Raw genomic sequence first — 14577 nt, forward strand, 5'->3', positions numbered from 1 at the left:
AGAATTCCAGAACCTCAAGATTATATGAGGCCAATTAGACTTGGTCTAAATCACCACTCTCGTTGAATTTCTGAGCCCCATGTGCACTGTACTTGAAAATTTATTGTCTGGTTTCTGCATAAACATCTTTGATGCCATGGGAAGCCCCCTTAACTTCCTAAAAAAGTGGCTACTAGAGCCTTCTTGCTGCAACTTTAACTTTTTGGTTTTATTGTGAAGTTGCATCCTTTGCAGGAGGTTTGGTTCTAAAGCCAACACGAGGCCACAACTACATATGGCCAAAGTCAGTCTTGAAAGTTCCTCCGGAAAGCACCTCAAAAATCATTAGCCTATGATTCCTCAGCCAGTATTCCCTCCAGTGTCAGAACTAATCACTTTGGTTGAGAACCAAAGAAAGTAGTTGGCTCAAATATAAGAGGTATGTGGATTTTTAAAATCCATGTATTTTTCAAGGCTAGGGTTACAGTCGGACTGGGGAGATGTTTATGCTCTGGTACTGAGATGGGAGATTCACACCCTGTCTCCTGCTCATTTGGGGCCACACATATGCCCATTAACTGGGATAGCTGCAGGAGCCAGCACTATTTAGATCATATTATTTCCTTTAAAAATGTGATTATTTTTACAGAGCTCATGTAATTGAACTTCTGTCCATTAAACACGTATATGGGATGATATCACTGGTGAATCATAGTTACCAAAATCTTGTTTATTCATGAGAGACACACAGAGAGAGAGGCAGAAACACAGGCAGAGGGAGAAGTAAGCTCCTTGCAGGGAGCCCGATGTGGGACTCGATCCCAGAACCCTGGGATCACGACCTGAGCCAAAGGCAGATGTTCAACCGCTGAGCCACCCAGGTGCCCCTATAGATACCAAAATCTTAAGTCTCTTTTATAATCATGAAATATTTAAAGATGTAGCAAATAAAAAGCAGAGACCCACAAACTCATGACTGCCAGCAATAGATGTTAGCTTGCCTTGTTTACCTCTTCTTTATACATGTTTTTCTTTTCCTAGGTCTCCCCCATAGAGTATTTGTGCACCTATATAAGCATACTGTCAAATTCCTGATTCAACAATTATTTATTGAATTCCTACTGTGTTCTATTTGCGGGTCTTAGTTTTGCGACTCAATTGTGTAATGTATCAGTTCAGCCTCACATTATTCACAACTTTGCTTAGAGGGCCTTCATACACAACATTCAGTACAATGAGTGGAATAGGGTTGATGAGAAGCCCGGTGACCCACCGTTATGACAACCCTCTCGATTGGCTGAGGCTCATTTCTGTGGTTCTTTGCCTTTGCTGATGCTGTCCCTTCTGCCTAGAATGGCTTCTTACCTCCTTCCATCTGACTTATATTAATTAACCATTTGAGTCTCGGTGGCACCTGCTCCAGGAACACCTCCCCATTATTATTTGCAAAGATAGGTGCCCCCACCTTTGCACATTTCTCTGTCGTAGCACTTGTACTCTTGTAATCATTCTCCTCCTTAAGTCCTTTAGAGGCAAAATGTCCTCATATTTATCTTTATGTTCTTTACTTTTATCAGCATTCCAGAACTTAAAAAGTCCCAATTAATATTAGGTGCTCCAGAATGCTTGCTAAGTAAACATGTAGGATTAAAACAATGGAGTCAAACCTTCTTTCCTCTCCTTAGAGGAAAGCTTCCCACAATACTACCAATTGGTCGTGTCTTCTCACCATGGAGATTTGCTATCCCGAAGGACAACCCATTCCTTGTTTGAACGGTTCTAGATTTCAAAATTCTTTTGTCATATTAAGCCCCAAGGCAGTTTCCTGTACCAACACTATAAGGTCTTGTTATAAATACATTCTTTTTTTCTGAATGTCAAGGAGTCTTTAATGGTACTCACTTGGGTAACTAAATAGTTGTTAATGAATATGTCTTACACATAGTTAACCAGCAGAACTGAAGAAATAATTTCAATGCTCAGAATTGACGCACTTTCTGAGGCATCCCATTAAGGATTTCTACCCCGAATTCTTTCCAGAAGCTAATTGGGGCTGGGAAGACCACAGGGCACAGGTGTTCCATGTTCCATACAGCTCACATTCCTACATAAACATGCCGCTGCTTTCTTGAGCATCTCAGGCTCTTGGGTGGTCTTAGGGCTGTGTTAAAAGGGAAACAAGTTGGACTTTTCTCTCCTTGCTAATCATCCGGGGACCTGGTTAGCATACAACTACACTGTACTCTGGAATCTTTATTTCTTGAGTCCCTGAGTTCACACATGAGGAGAAACCGAAGTGCCTAAACCTGGCCCCAAAACTTGATTGAATAACCAACAACCTGTCAGGAAAATAAAACTGGGAGAAACCAGTAACTTTCCTGCCAAGTTTGATGCCTTCCTATAAACTCTTTTATATATATATATGTGTGTGTGTGTGTGTTATATATATATATATATATAATGTTGATCATACTGTTGTTTAGTAAGTGCAAGCCATTGACACTTTCCCCTCAAAATATGGAAGCCAAATGCTTTAAGTTTAGGCTTTGTCCCAGAGTTGATAAAATTTTATAAGAGAGCATTCATTATTCCCTTGGTATAGAATGTCAGTGCTTCTTGTATGCCAGAGACTGTGCTAGTAACTTCACAGGCCGTACCTAATGTAACCCTATAACTATCCTGAAAATAAAATACTATTATTCCCATTTTATGGATGAGGCACCAGAGGCTCAAAAAAAAAAAAAAAATGAAGATACATACCCAGTGTTTCAGAATTACTAAAGCTTCAGAGGCCATTCACATTCATATTGTTCTGAGTTCAAAGCCTGTGTGCTTTATAAAACCAGGCCATGCTCCCCCTCCTTTTCAAAATCAACTTCACTGCATCATCTTCCACTTGGAGTTTAGCTCTGTCTGTACTTCTTCGTCCTGTGTTCCTGCATCACCCCTTTCATCTGCCTGTGGTTGGGGAACATCCTCTCAGGACAAGGTTATAACATCCTTGCTGTATCAACCTTAGCTCATTTTGTTTTAAAATACTGTCACCCTTAAGAATACCTGGGATATAGAAAGATGATGGCAAATGCATGTCTGATAGCTTCTCTTTTTTACCTCCACCTTGAGTTGCCAAGATGGGAAGTGGGGGGTGGGGTGGGAGGAGGTGATCTCTACTTAACAGTGCCCAACAGAAGTGTTTAGTAAGAAAACCAATTTGCTTTAGAGATTTTGAGTCATCTGGACCGACTTTAAATTTTTGAGTCATCGGGGATAGCTTTCAGTACCGTTATGAGCATTTTATTCATATTATCTTGGCTTTTTTTTTTTTCATCTCCAGGCCCCATAACACATTATTTAGTCCAGGGCTCGACCAAATCTGACCCACTGCCTATTTTTGTGAATAGAGTTTTAATGGCACACCAATCAAGCCTGCTCGTTTACAGATCGTCTGTGGCTATTTTCACACTACAAAGCCAGAGTGAAATAATTGCAACGGAGCCTGTATGGCCCACAAAAATCTAAAAATATGTACTTTCTGACCCTTTACAGAAACACTTTGCCAACCCCTGCTTTAGGCAGAGCAACAAAACAAAACAAAACAAAACAAAATAAAAGAAAAAGCAAAAAACCAAAAACGTATGGATGTTTCAGTCCAACAATGAATCTCTGTGTCTAGACTAGAATGTGGAGGAATTTGGACTTGGATGGCTGGACTGCATGCAACATCTTTAAAGACACTTGCAACCATGCACTTCAAGGTTTTAAAAAATCAGAGATAGATAGATAGATAGATAGATAGATAGATAGATAGATAGATGGACCAAGATAGCAGATGTGGACTTGGAATACAGTGGTTATGTTAAAAATAGGCCTTTCTGTTTTGCTAATTCCTGCTATGCTGTTGCTCAACTATAGCAAACTATGTATCCAACATGTTAGTGAAATCTCGAATTGTCTCTAAAGACCTTTAAGGCTGAATGCATGGAAGTGAGCCATATCTGATTATATTGACATCAACAAGTACCTGAGAGAAGTCTATCTACATAATTGTACCATTTTGCTTGTCGGGGTTTATAAAATATTATTCATATCTTCAATGAAAACTCCCTCCAGTCATGGAAGCTTGTAATTATGTGAACGTTTTATTAATGTACTGATTGACCATCAACCTTACGCCGACCGCCGCATAGAACAATAGAGGAAATGTGGTCTCCGTCTTGGAAGATGGTGCCACTTGGTTCTTGGACACTCTTCCTTTGCCTCGGGAACTGTTATAATGTTCTGCTTATTTTTTAACCTATTTCCCAGTAATTAAGATGCATGTCTGGGGATCCCTGGGTGGCGCAGCGGTTTGGCGCCTGCCTTTGGCCCAGGGCCTGATCCTGGAGACCCGGGATCGAATCCCACGTCGGGCTCCCGTTGCATGGAGCCTGCTTCTCCCTCTGCCTGTGTCTCTGCGCCTCTCTCTCTCTCTCTGTGTGTGACTATCATAAATAAATAAAAATTAAAAAAAAAAAAGATGCATGTCTGAAAAAATTATGTACAACGTCAAAGTCCCAAATCCTTGGGATCTAACGCCAACTAGATTCCTTTTTTGCATTTGTGGGAACTTTGGTTTGCATTTTAGTTAGAAAACCCATCCTTTGAAATTATAGTATTTTTAAGTCTTTATTTTAATTCCAGTTAGTTCACTGAAATTACAGTATTTTTAAGCCTCCGAAATTCCCTGCAGATCTTCATTTGGCTCACTGGTTAGTCACCTGGTCTTTTAACTTGGGCCAGACTTTCTCTGAATACAAGAAGGATGATGAAAGTAGATGTTTACAGGCATCTGATCCCTATATTGCTTAAAATCATCATGTGCAAATATTTTAAAAATATTATCTTGGTATATTTTCAAGCACCTAGCCTAGGAGATATAAAGACTGGATTCAATTGTTTTCTGGTTGAATTAAAAAATCAAAGTATGAGTAAAATAATAGGAAGTGTAAAAACTCCTGTAGGGTGTAGAATGATTTGCAAAGGGAGATAAATATCTAATGATTTGAAAATTGGAAAGAGACCTTACCTTGGAAGGAAAAAAAGACATGATGCCAGAGGAGAAGAGATTTCTTTTCATGTGTGGACACAGGGAACGGACTGTGGGTATGACCCACCAGGAGGTCAGAGCTGTGTGCACAGGACGCTCGCAGAGTGCCATTGTGAACTCACTGATAGTGTGTTTCATAATTGTTCTCAAGTTGGCCAATGTATGAATGTTTTCTCTTCTGAGTCAGTAAAGAGCAGAATTTTCAGCACCTATTTATATCGTATTTCCTTTCGTTACCTCATCTATGAGCATCTAATAAAATATTTTTTGTTAGGTACTTAAAAAGTATTTATTGATGAATGACTTCACTGTTTTAATTAGCTCATCAGTTTGTTTTCTGAAAATAAAAAAAAATTGAACTTAGACTTACGGGCAAGAAAATTCTGGGGAGGAAATTTGTAAGTTCTAGAATTGTTTAAAGAGTATTTATGCAACGGTTCTAGATAAATCCATTACTGTTTATTTCACAGAATAATTTGTCAATAAATCAATTCGCCCAATGACTGCTTTGCCCATTTAATGATTCATAATTTTTTTGACAAGTAATAAAGTAACAGGACTTTGTGCTTTAGTCAGTCTACTCAATATACAGCTTTCTTTGGAGAGAGATCATTTCTTGGACTTTTAACCATTCTGGTATTAGGCATGTCACCAGTCTCCAGGATTTTTAAGTGGTATGGTTTTTATCTTCCAATATATTTTCAACCCAGTCTACTCCTTTCCTACTTCTCATAATTTATAGATTTTCTTTCTCTATGAGAAAGGAAGGAATTGGATTATAAGCAATTAACTGGGAATTTTTTTTTACATGGATGGCAGGAGGACTTTGTGTGCATGTGATATAATGAGAGTGTGAAGACGCAAACATGCTCATGTCCAATAGTTTTAAGCTTGGAATTCTTTTCAAGCAATTGTGTTAATAACTATAAAACAACAAGGCTTTAGTGAAACAATAATATTGAAAAATTGGTCTTTGGGCAAATTGGTACTTTAACAAATTAGTACTCAATGTCTTATCATTTGGCTGATTTTCCACACTGGTCTACTTCTTGTAAAATCTCTTCCTTGTCCCAAGAGAAACTCTCTTGTATAGATTGCTGACAACCATTTCATCTAGAAGCAGGTGGATTAAGCTTCTGACATATTGTTCAGCCCTATAGCTTTAAAGTAATAGATTGTCGCACCCTATATAAAGGGAAAAATCTTTTAAAGTGTCTTTTTTTTTCCAAGATTTTATTCATTTTTTTTGAGAGAGAGAGAATGAGTTGGGGAGAGAGAAGGAGAGGGAGAAGCCGACTTCAGGCTGAGCAGGGAGTCTAACGCAGGGCTTCATCCCAGAACCCTGAGATCATGACCTGAGCTGAAGGCAGATCCTTACCTGACTGAGCCACCCAAGGGCCCCTTAAAGAGTCTTTTTAGAGAATGTAAGGAATCTTTTCAGTTATTAAACATTTTAATGTGATAGCATTAATAATAAGGCTTCATTTTATTGTAAGATTTATTTATTTACTTGAGATAGAGAGAGAAAAAGCATGAGTTGGGGAGTGGAGCAGAGGGGAAAGGGAGAAGAAGTCTCCCCACTGAGTGTAGAGCCCAACGTGGGGCTGGATCCCAAGACCCCCAAGATCAGATGTGGGGCTCGATCCTAGGACCCTCAGATCGCACTCTGCACTGAAATCAAGGATCAGCTGCTTATCTGACTGAGCCACCCAGGCATCCCAAGGTTTCATTTCAATCCCTAAAAGAGCTCATAACTCCTAGTAGGAGGTAAAAAAAGAGGGAACGGCGCTATGTATAACAAGAAGGGAGACAGAAGAACGGTATATGTAGGGAAATGAGACAAATAGCTTAAGGCCACAGGGACAGAAGAAATATGCCCAAGGTTGTAAAATGGCACATGGCTGCTAAAGTTTGATGGTGCTTCTGTGTATGTGGGTGTTTATCCTGGTATGAGACCAAGAACATCATGCGTGTTAAAGACAGAAGGTCCACCCTCCCAAAACACTCAACCATCCTAAAATATTCAGCAGCAAATACGTGATAATAGCTAGAAGCAATTCCCAGGCTTGCTTTGTTGCCCTCACCCTACCCAGATACCTTAGCAACTGAAATGGGGATCTGAAGACTATAAGGCCGAATGTAGGTTCTGACATTCCAGCCACTGGGCCAACTCTACTTCAACAGCGTTTTCAGTGGCAATAACCAGAGGCGGGTGACAACAGTGCACTAGAATTGACTATCTGAATAATGGAAGGTACTAGACGTCATCGCCAGAACACTGATCTACATTCTTTTCTGTTAATAGGACCCCTGGCATCTGTGAAGAAAAGTCTGTAGGGAGAAAAATCTCCACTATTGCTCTACCAAGTTTCCTTTTGCATCTTGTACCAGGTGTCCAAGGTTTTAAATGGAGCTTTACATTCTTTAAATATTAAAGTGTTAGCTCTCTTAGTTTAAGTATTGATGCAGAGCCTAGATTCCTCACCAATCTGCTTTCCCAACACAAAACAACTAACTTGAAATCCTCGGAAGTTCTTCTTGGTGGGAGTCTTTGTCTTTCCATTTCTTTTTTCTTTTACCTCCTCTTGTTTTCACTGGATTGAATTCATTCTTTCTTTCCTTGAAAAAGGGGCTGCATCAGGCATAGTGGATCAGGAAAAGGTTTTTTCACCTCCACAATATAGGTAGCAATACAGACATCTGGCAGCAAGGAGGTATAGAAAAACTCTTCATTCGTTTTGTTCCCCCTTTCTGAAGGGAGCCATTGCTTCAGGTAGAGGGTACCAGCTGGCATATTTCTGCAGGCATTGGTCTCTTTCAAGAACTCCATTGGTGATCAAACCAAAATATTTAAAAGAACATTCCCATAAACAAAAGCATGGTCTGCATTCACAAACCATTTTCAATAAGATCTCTTTCTAGTCAAGATTCTGACCATCTGCTTGCCATCTTATATTTTTTAATATTATTCTGTCAAATATAAGCTCTGTCAATGCAGGTAAAGGAATACTTGAAAAATCTGAACATACACAAATCAGTGGGTCCAGATGACATGAATCCTTAAGTCTGGAGGGAATTAGCTAATGCAGCTTTGCAAATAAGGGCCCAAAACAGAGCAGCTTCACAATAATATTTTACCAAACCACTCTCCTTTCAGGAAGTACACAGGTAGTAAAACATACAATCAACATCCTCTCTGGCTCTCCTGGCACATATCGTTACCTTGGACACGTTACCATTTATAAGGCCGTACACATGAGCTTACTCCAAGATACAAAAAAGTCGACATATCAACAAGAGAGCGCAAAACACAAACAAAAATGTTTTGCAGGATGGTGTTTTTCTAAAGACGATAGAGGAAATCTGTAATGTATTCTTTACTAAGGGCAGCTTTTCAAGACCTAGAGAAGGATAAACCATCTACAAGATGGAGCTGAGGAGTTCACGCAGACATCTCAGGACCAAACGCCACAATGACCCCAAGCGTGGCCTTCTTTGTTACGTGGCTATGAGATCATGACCACAGGCCTCACACGAGCCAAAGCAAAGGAATCTGGCTATTTCTTCTTGGATATTATGGTAAGTTAAAAACGGCTTCAGGGATCTCTGGGTGGCACAGCGGTTTGGTGCCTGCCTTTGGCCCAGGGTGCGATCCTGGAGACCCGGGATCTAATCCCACGTCCGGCTCCTGGTACATGGAGCCTGCTTCTCCCTCTGCCTGTGTCTCTGCCTCTCTCTCTCTCTCTCTCTCTCTCTGTGTGACTATCATTAAAAACAAAAACAAAAACAAAAACAAACGGCTTCAAATTCTTTGACACTCCTTCCATTGAGAGACCGGGCCTATTTCCTTTGCCTTTGGTTCCGGGCTGGCTTCTAACTGCTCTGACCACCGAGTGTGGGAAGAGTAATGCTATCCCAGTTCCAGGCCTAGCCTGTCAAAGGACTCCCACCCTGGCCTCTTAGAGCGAGCCACGGGGGAGCAACTATGCTAGGAGTGTCATGTTGTGTGGAAGCCCAAGCTCCTCTTGATCCACAGACTCACGAGCTTCATAAAACCCTGAGGTTTCACATCCCCAATTGAAGGTGGTTTGTCATGCAAAAAGAGAAAGAACTAGGAGGCTCCCTTTCTACTTCGGGAGCCCTCACTCTTGCCCTTCTATGTTTCTCTACTTCCTTCTTCCTATTTTTTCCTTAACTCTCTCTATTCCTTGCTCTTCTCTCATATCCATTTCACTAAGATCCTTAGGCACACTTTTATGACTATTTTGTTTGCAAACGAAGTGGCATTTTAGTATTATCCCCCCCCCCCCCCCCCCCCCCGGTTCATTGCTTTAGAAAAGGTGAGCTGGGCTTAGAACTTTGTTTCAAAAAACAAAACTCGTCAATTATTATTTTAATGTAGCTGCCCACAAATTTTTGTCAGTGGCTCAGGACTCGTAAACAACTCAATTACAAATATGAAAAATTGGAAATAACTTGAGTGCGTAACAAAGTGATTTAATACTGTGTGACTAATAAAAATATGCTCTCCTGGCTATGTCAGTACTCTCCCTCCCTTGTCTCTGAATATGCTCCCCTCGCTAATGCTGGTCCATTAACAAAAGTCCTGGAAGTGTGCCTCACACGTACGACATATTTCCCACGTCAGGGCCTTTGCACGTGCTATTCTGTCTGGAAAATTTCCAAAAATCCACACAACTTGCTCTCTTTCTTATTTCAGGCCTCTGCATATGGGTGAAATCTTTCTGACTATTGTGTGTATAACATAGGACTCCTTTCGTTCCTGACACTTCCTAACTCATTCACTCTGCTTATATTTCTCCTGCATGCTTATCACCATCTGATATGTTGTGTATTTACTCACACATTTGTTCACCGCCTTCCCCTACCAGATTTATCGGCTCTACCAGTGCTGAGACTTGGTGTGTTTTGTTCACTCTCCCCAGCATCTTCAATACTGCTTGGCATGTATTTGTAGAATGAATCAAGGGAGCAGGCTGGGCTGCTGAGACCCAGTTAATTTCTTCTGCTGCTGAGCTACTGGTAATAAATGATCCTAAGAGAAAAGAACAGGTTATGAAATGGTGTGGCATACTTATACACATGCTTTGCAAAGATGTGCTAGTCTCAACTGGATACATAACTAGAAAAGGAGGAGATTCTCATTTTGTCAGCCAGATGTAAAATTGGAGGAAGCCTTAGTGTGCCAACACTTGTGACGGAACAGCACAGGGGTTACTAAGATGATGGCCTGGGTTACGGATGCCACGGGACCTAGGAAAGGAAATGAGGCAGGACATGGGCTGAGCCAGGCCTGGAAGAAACGCCAACTTTCCTATCCAGTAGCTATTTCTTCCTCTGCCTTACCAACAAAATCCTGATTTCATTTGGAGGAGTCATGGGCCCAGCCAAAAATACTCACTTTCTTGAATTTCCTTGCAGTTAGGAGTCCAGGTAAAAAATGCTGGCCAATGAAATCTGAAGTGAGGGTTTCTAAAAATAAAACAAAACAAAGCAGCTTTTACTTTTCTGATATAGGTACAGCCCTGCCATAGAAGAGTGTGAGGCCTAGTGCTACAGCAGCCGTCTTGTAGCCATGAGGCACCAGACACGAGGCAAAGGCTTTCATGTAAGTATGGTAAAAGGGAAAGACAGAAAAGAGTCTGATTCCTGAAAGGATCATACAGCTGCTGTGCTATCTTCAAACGGCTTCATCTGCATCTCTCATTATTGCAGCCAAACATGATCCTAACAGGTACTTAAGGGGCTTAAATTTTTTTTCATTCTTCATTCAACTTACCATTTTTCTATAATGAGCGTACACAATTTGTATAATTTGAAAAAGCAATATGTGTATGGATGTGTGTGTATATATATACTTGAAGGTGATTGGGAGAAAAACTTTTACTCTAAACCTGAGGCAGGAATTCTTTTTTTTTTTTTTTTTTTTTTGCCCCACCTACCCAAAGAAGGGAGAACAAGATCCTGAATTCCTAGACCAGCCATGCTCCTTTCTGTCACCTCGTTTTATACACAGAGACTGTGCCAAATATTTGGTGCTGGGATCTCAAATCCCTTTGTAATGGTCAGCTTTGGAGAACTGGCCCCTGCGTGATGTGGACAGATTCTGTGTTTTCTAGCTAAAACAAACAGAATTTTCTTCTTCTTGGTCTTCTGGTAGCAGAATAACATGAATTTATTTATTTATTTATTTATTTATTTATTTATTTATCTATCTATTTATTTTTATTATTTATTTATTTTTTAAAGATTTTATTTAAAATGAATTTAAAAAGAAAAAATAAACGTATCTCAAGCTTAGAGCAAAACTCAGCTACTCCAAAAGCCCCCTCCTTCCTTTTTGCTTAGGCTGAGCCTGATTGCTACTTGGCTGAAGTTGGGGTGGTCCTAACTGCACAAACACTCTGTCTCTAAAAGAGAAGTTTGGGATGATACAGTATGCACACCTCTCCACTCCTCCCACTGAACAGTCTCTTTGTAGCATCTCAGCTCAATTGTGAGGGTCTGATTCTTCCTGTGGACGACGGTACCTACTTATATCCCCTGGGCTCTGCTTCTTCGTTCTATTTACCTGATTGAAATTTGAGGAGGCCCAGTTAATAATATACCTGCTTTCCCTCATCGAATTCTGGACGAAAGGGTGAGGCAGACAAGAAGACAAATTACATTCTTCCTAATGAAGCAGGTAATGACTGTTTTCTGCATCGCCACCGTTGGCTTCCAGAATGAAGACAGATCTACCAACCCAATCGCAGCTGCCATTTGGCAACCATAACTCCTCCCCCAGGAGGGGACCTGCTCCTGTCAAACCTGTGATGTGAAGAAGCAATCAGCTGTCTTCTCACAGATCGGTAGAACCTCAAAATAAAAGGAAGAGGAAAGGTTGGTCAACGCATGCCCAGCTTTTCCTTCCAAACTCATCAGTCAGACTGAGGTACCCTCCGTCCTGTTCACACTCCTCCTAGGCCGAGGTGGGTCTCCCCGGCTTACCCTGCTGCATTGCTGGACAATATCGCCCACAGGCTCAGCTCCTGCTCTGGGCAGGAAGCTCACTCCAGGGTGGCATTCTGTTGGAGTAGCAGATGCTCCAACTGTCTTTCCCAGTCTTTCCTGGACAAAGGCTTTATCTCTTCCAACTCTGCCCATTCATCTCTATACCCTTTGCATCAGTCAGGTCTCAGTCTAAAGATCTCACTCTAGAGAAATACTCCTTGGATTAGGAACATATGAGAAGACATGTGGTGTCCCTCCAGCCAGCTCCCGCTTCTAGAATTACAGAGGAGAAAGCAGTCTTTTTTCTATAGTTTTGGAAGTAGAAACTTTATTTTCAGTTCCTAATCTAGAACACAGAGTTCCTAATCTGGTTCTACCATTTTCTTACTCTGAGACTTTGACACATGGTTTGATCTAAGATTTGTTTTCTTTATCCATAAGGAGGCAGTGTTATTCGTATCATGGCTACCTTGCGGAACATTTCTTGTCGGTTTTCCCAGTACAATGCCCAACACATAGGAGGTAATCAAGAAATATTGGTTTCCAGTTGCTATCTCTAATCCAGTATAAGAAAAGTAAAGGAAGTTTCTCTCCGAGAAACTGTACAAAGGTAGCCATTTTCAATTCCATAACTTCTTCCAACTTTGGGATAAGATCCTCCTCTTCTGTCTGTAGAAATCATGCATCCTAAGTAAAAACAAAAAAAGCAAGCTGCTCCTTCTTATTCCTTTCCAGAGCCTCTATGGAAGCCAAGCATAATCCAAAGGCAATAGCTCTCCCAAAGTCAACAGTCAACAGGGTTGCTGGAGAACACAGTGAAAACCCTTAGGGACAGTGATCAGTCTTCCGAGTCCCACCTGCCCACCCTCGTGTACCCTGGTAGGAAGCAGTGCAGAGGACCAGGCATCAATTCACTCTACTCTCAAGGCAAAGGAGGTGGTCTAAGCCACAACTGCTCTTTGGAAAGCTTATTTCCAGGTTGGTAATAGTTTTTTTACACACACCATAACTATCCTGATTCCTCACCTGTGAATGAACAGCTTGTAGGTTCCTCCGTGGCTTATGTTTTGGATGCTCGGCAGCTAGTCCAGCGTGGAGGGCAGTGGGCTTTAAGTGATGCTAAAGTGAAGCTTTAGTAAGCTAAATGAATGGATGAATGAGTGATCTAGTACCAAATATCTGATCCAAGGGGCTCTTGTATCAAAAGCATCATAGAAAATGCTGTGTTGTGATTATTTTCTGTAAGTGTATTTTATTTAAAATAATAATTTCCCTCCAACATAACGGAGGGTGAACTCTCTCTGTACAATACTTCTGTCATAGATTTTTGTTTATTCCCAGACGCCAGAGCTATCTAACCACTTCTATTTGTCATGAATAACCTAATCACAGGCCATCTCAAGTGCTTTTGTGTCCTTAAAATAGTATTTTCTTATTGGTCTGCCTCATAATTTCAGAGATGTTTTGATTTCATTCTAATGAAGTGGCTTTAGTTTCAATGTTTGTCTTTCTCCCAAGAAGTCACAGCTCGAATCTTCTTGTGATGTGAATTCTCACCCTTTAATGTATCCGTTGCAAGTTCGGGTGCTGGTATACTATATGTGACTTCTTAAAGTAGGGCACACCTGAATTAGTTTTGAGGATAAAAGGAATACAAAGAAAATTGTGAGCACAACATCTGATATAGTTTTACTTGCAAAGCTCAAATTTTCTGAATGGGATCAAGATGGCAGGGCTTGAAATGGGGCTGAAGGGAATAAGAGAAATATGGTAAATGTCTCCGTATCTGAAAGCCTAGTGAGGAAGGCCTGACACCGTATTTCCTGGTGTATTCCTCCTTAAAGATTTCCACATCCATACACACACATTGGAGAAAGCAAATGGAGAATTTCCCTGGCTCTTCCCTAGGATCATTACTGTCCCATACATTCTTCTGTTATGTGATAATGGCCACTTTTGCCAGCATTCGCTGTTGAAAGAGGATTTTGCTTTGACTTAACCAAACAAGAAAAGGGACCGAATTTAAAAAGCAATGAGATTGTGCTTGCTACTGGGGGCAGCTCTGTCCTCAAAGCTCAGGCCTCTGGCCCTGCAAACACAGCTCATTCCCTCTTCGAGCTCTGCTTTGTCCTTTTACCCATATACCACATTTTTATCCAGTACCTGCTGGAGGCCAGGACTGTGTTAAGTCTGTGTGTACAGTGGTGGGGGGGATATGAGGGGTCCTCCCCCAACTTAGCTCATAGTCTGAGGAATGGTTTGATTCAGTTAATAAGTCCCACCAGATCACAGAGCCAGTGACAGTGTCCAGGCCAGACACTAACTACCACTCAAAGCGATGCACATAGTTGGTCCTATATTTTATCCATTATTTGTCTTTCTAGAATTTCTTCCTTAGAGCCACATGGAATAAGGCTTATCTCTCTTCTGCCATAAATTTCAGGTTTTTAAAACAGCCACCTGTTCCTCCGAGAGCTATCTCTTCCAGGCTAAGGAGA

At 41.0% G+C, this 14577-nt stretch overlaps 1 long non-coding RNA gene across 1 annotated transcript in view; it reads right to left on the bottom strand.

The window, feature by feature from the left end:
- LOC140642488 (uncharacterized) overlaps positions 1-14577 on the bottom strand; it is a 59265-nt gene that overhangs the window by 956 nt on the left and 43732 nt on the right. Inside the window, exons 2-3 of the long non-coding RNA XR_012038909.1 lie at positions 10488-10558; positions 9930-10121 (exon numbers count right to left, since the gene is read on the bottom strand). This is a non-coding gene — a long non-coding RNA (uncharacterized lncRNA). The remainder of the gene's footprint in view (positions 1-9929; positions 10122-10487; positions 10559-14577) is intronic.

Source organism: Canis lupus, chromosome 11 (genome assembly GCF_048164855.1).
Source record: "Canis lupus baileyi chromosome 11, mCanLup2.hap1, whole genome shotgun sequence".
In the NCBI taxonomy this organism is placed as follows: Eukaryota; Metazoa; Chordata; class Mammalia; order Carnivora; family Canidae; genus Canis; species Canis lupus.